At 37.4% G+C, this 4,302-nt stretch overlaps 1 long non-coding RNA gene across 1 annotated transcript; it reads right to left on the bottom strand.

Annotated features, from left to right (window-relative positions):
- Positions 1-180: 180 nt before the first annotated feature.
- On the bottom strand, positions 181-4,214 carry LOC145718532 (uncharacterized). Its single transcript, XR_014141877.1, has 3 exons — positions 2,861-4,214; positions 393-506; positions 181-306 (listed from the first exon to the last, which is right to left on the bottom strand). It is a non-coding gene; the product is annotated as an uncharacterized LOC145718532 (long non-coding RNA).
- Between the last annotated feature and the right edge of the window lie 88 nt (positions 4,215-4,302).

The raw sequence follows: 4,302 nt of genomic DNA, 5'->3' as shown, positions 1-4,302 counted from the left end.
TTTTTTTTTTAAAGATTTTTTATTTATTTATTTGAGAGAGAGAGAATGAGAGAGAGAGCACATGAGAGGGGGGAGGGTCAGAGGGAGAAGCAGACTCCCTGCCGAGCAGGGAGCCCGATGCGGGACTCGATCCAGGGACTCCGGGATCATGACCTGAGCCGAAGGCAGTCGCTTAACCAACTGAGCCACCCAGGCGCCCACCATCTTTACCAGTTTTAGAGGCTTGATCATCGAAGACATTTTCTGAAATCTTTTTGTCTTCATTGTCTTCTAAAAAATGATCTTTTTGGGATTCATGAGTGAACACTGCATGAAAGAATAATATGCTTTATCAGCTAATCTGTTTAGATTAGGAAAGATTTGGCCAAGAACATCAGAATATATGTTTTTACCATCTTCATCAAATGAAGACCGTGGCTCTTCTAAACTCTTATATGCATCAGATTGGAACTTCTCATAATCTTTCCTTTCAAATTCTCTTTCAAGTATTCTTGAAGTTGATTGTGCTAAAAGACAGTAATGGGCTGTGTTAGCAAAATATAGTTGGGGGTAAGCAGACAGGGATAGTGATTAAATCTTCTGCTTTAAAGACAGACAGACTTGAGTGTGAGTTCTGACTCAGGCAGTGTGGCTTTGGCAAATCATTTGATCTCTCTGTTTCAGTTTCTACTGGGCAAAATGAGGATGATCAAGCCAAAAGCATTGTTGTAAGGATTAAATGAAATAATAGACTCAAACACTGAGAAAATGCTTGGCACACAGGAAGTCTAATGCATGTTAGCTGCCTTCCTCTGTATTATAGAATTTTCTATGTTAAAAAACCTCAATAATCTCCACTGACAAATTTTTCTTAAAAGTATACTGGGAGTGAAATTAGCAAAACTAGCAAATCAGTGGAGCCAGCATGAAAATTCCAACTAGAAAAGTTTAAGAACCCTACTGTCAGATTTATTCTAAATCCGAATTCTAAATTATGGAATTTGAAAAAGAAAAAGAGAATTTTAAGTTTGTGGTGTATGAGAGATGGCATCTATTTCTATATTCTGGTGGGAGAAAGCAGTATGTGGAAAGATCTAAAATCTATGATTTCATGCCATAATTTGATGTGAAAGGAATCACTACAGACTCCAAGAAACATCATCAATCACTGTTCTTCCTCCTGGAGCCCAGCTAGTTCCTTCTTGATCCAGGTTTCAGTTAAATGTCCTCTTTTCAGAGAGGTCTTCCCTGCTCAGCCTAACACTCCAGCACCCCTGCCCCAGTCACTGCCTGACCCAGTACAGTGTTACATTTTTTCTATCTGTCCACTTGTTCCCTGACCCCCAACCTCCATTAAAATGTAACAACCACTAAGACAGGAGTTTCATGTGTCTTGCTCACCTCTGTAGCCCAGTACCTAGAATCATGTCTAACACAGAGTACAAGGGTGAATGAATTAATGAATTCATTTTGTCCAGCCTTAAGTAAGTTGAATAAAAAGCCATCTTAATAGTCTTTGCCAATATTTCTCAAGCTTTAGTTTGTGAATTGTCCATGAGTATTTAATAAACTTTTGGTTTTCATTTTGAAGATAATATACTAAAAACAAATTCATTCTGTATCATCTGGATGATCGTTTGGATGGCATGTAATTTTTTATTTTATTATGTTCAGTTAGCCAACATATAGTACATCATTAATTTTTGATGTAGTATTCAACCATTCATTAGTTACGTATGATTCATTAGTTATATATAACACCCAGTGGTTATCACAACACGTGCTGTCCTTAACACCCACCACCTGGTTATCCCATCCCTCCCTCCCCTCTTTTCTGTAACCTTCAGTTTGTTTCCCAGAGTCCAGAGTCTCTCATGGTTTGTCTCCCTCTCTGGTTTCTTCCCATTTAGTTTTCCCTCCTTTCCCCTGTGGTCCTCCATGCTATTCCTAATTTTTTTTTTTTTTAAAGATTTTATTTATTTGAGAGAGAGCAAGAGCGTGTAGGAGTGGTGGGAGGAGCAGAGGGAGTGGGAGAGGCAAACTGCCCCCTGGGCAGGGAGCCGGGAGGCAGGGCTCAATCCCAGGAGCCCAGGATCATGACTTAGTCAAAGGCAGACAATCAACTGAGCCACCCAGGCACCCCAAGGATGGCGTGTAATTTTAATGCTGGTCTTTTGCTGTTGTTTTTGTAATCGCTTGGGCACCATGTTGGACTCTTTCACTTGTTTATAGGCTGCTGAGAAAGAAGAGACAGATTTATTAGGCAAATAACCTGTTCTTTCCTAGCAAAAGCTCAACATTGCCATGTAGGAAGAGATAATTTCTTTGCTATTTAAACAGTTTCAAGCACAGAAAATGATAGAAGCTTCCCAATTTATATAAAAAGTTTTCCTTATCTGTAAAGTTAAAGAATTGTGTTAATTGATCCTTAAGGTTTCTTCCAGTTTCATTGCCTTATGACTGTTTTGAACTTGAAATTATTCTCCAAATAGAAAAAACTAATTACAATTGGGGCTGACCCACATTTACATAGTAAAACAGCCGCAGCAGCAACAGCAGCAACAATGTAAACTCCACAAGAATCAAGTGGAGTCAATAAAGGTATAACTTCTATTCAGTCTCTGCCCAGCAAGCAAATCCACAAAAGTAAATCCAAATTTGGAAGCTCTTTCTGATTCCTTTCCTTAGAGGTCTAGGACTGAAATCTTTTCTCTATTTGAGTCAGGTTTATGTATATTCATGTCTTCAATCAATTATTAAGAGACTGCACTGTACAAGGTGCCAGGGATACCAGGGCGAGCAAAGCAAGTCCCAGCCCTTGGGCAGCCAGGCTGAATTGTTGACCTCTGCTTAGAACACACATGTGACAGAGATGGTTCACCTTGTCTTTTAGCTTGTAGCTTTATGAAGAGCTGCTCTCTCACAGCTTTAATCGCTGCTTCAGTGGCCTCCGCTATCGTATCTCTCACTAACGTTTCAAGGGCTTTATCAAAATGCGGTTGAACAAGCTTGGCATAGTCAATTACCTGCAAAGAATATTTGAGAAAACCAACGGAAGCACAAATCACTGTGAATATTAAACATTGTTCGGCTACATCTATACCTCAAACATCTTAATGCCACTTGAGATATGTTATTTTCAGAATTCAATGATTTTTGAGTACATGCTTTCACAGAAATTCATACTTTTTGTGTAGTATGATATACTTAGATATGTATCATGTAATATATATTCAAGTTACATAAATTTTTTAAAAAAATCAATTTTGAATGTATAACTTACAATAAAAAGCATCCATTTTACGTATACAGTTTGATGAGTTTTGACAAACACATACACATAACAACAACTACAATCAAGATATAGAACATTTACATCACCCCGAAAGTTCCCTCATGCTTCCTTATAGTCAGTTCCTGGCCCACTTTGTTTTTCTCAGTATATATTAGTTTTGCCTTTTCTAGAATTTCATATAAATGGAATCATACAGTATGTAATCTTTTCCAAGCTTTCCCGCCCTTAGCACAATGTTTTTGAGATTCACCAGTGTAATTGTATATATCAGTAATCTGTTCCTTTTTATTATTGAGTAGTATCACTGTGTGACTATGCTACACAGAGTACAAGGGTGAATGAATGAATTAATTCATTAATTAATTTATTAATGTTTTTTAATCCATTCATCTTTGATGGGCATTTGGGCTTTTCCAATTTGGAGCTGTTATAAATAGACTAGTAATGCACATTTCTGAGTAAGTCTTTTTGTGGACATACGTTTTTATTTCTCTTGGACAAATACCTAGAAGTGGAATTAATGGGTCATATGGTAAGTGTATATTTGATTTTATAATAAGCCATTAAACTTTCCAAAGTGGTTGAACTATTTTACATTCTTACCAGCAATTATGGAAATTGCAGTTAACTCCATATCCTCACCAAAACTTGGTTTTGTGAATCTTTTAAATTATAGCCATTCTAGTGGGTGTGAAGTATTTCATTATAGTTTAAATTTACAGTCCCCTAATCACAAATAAGTTTGAGCTTCTTTTATGTGCTATTGGTCATTCACTTACCTTCTGTTTTAATCATATGTTCAACTTTTGCCCATTTAAAAAACTGGATTAGAATTCTATATATAGGAGCAAGATGGTGGAGGAGTAGGAGACCTAAATTTCATCTGGTCCCAGGAATTCAGCTAGATAGGGATCAAACCATTCTGAACACCTACAAACTCAACAGGAGATCGAAGAAAAGAATAGCAGCAACTCTGAACAGAAAAGCGACCGCTTTCTGGAAGGTAGGACGTGCGGAAAAGTGAATCC

The sequence above is a fragment of the Leptonychotes weddellii genome, unplaced genomic scaffold (genome assembly GCF_054177405.1).
Source record: "Leptonychotes weddellii isolate Sample4059 unplaced genomic scaffold, ASM5417740v2 HiC_scaffold_17044, whole genome shotgun sequence".
Classification (NCBI taxonomy): Eukaryota; Metazoa; Chordata; class Mammalia; order Carnivora; family Phocidae; genus Leptonychotes; species Leptonychotes weddellii.
The sequence above is the reverse complement of the archived record's forward strand: the minus strand, read 5'-3'. Positions and strand labels throughout refer to the sequence as shown.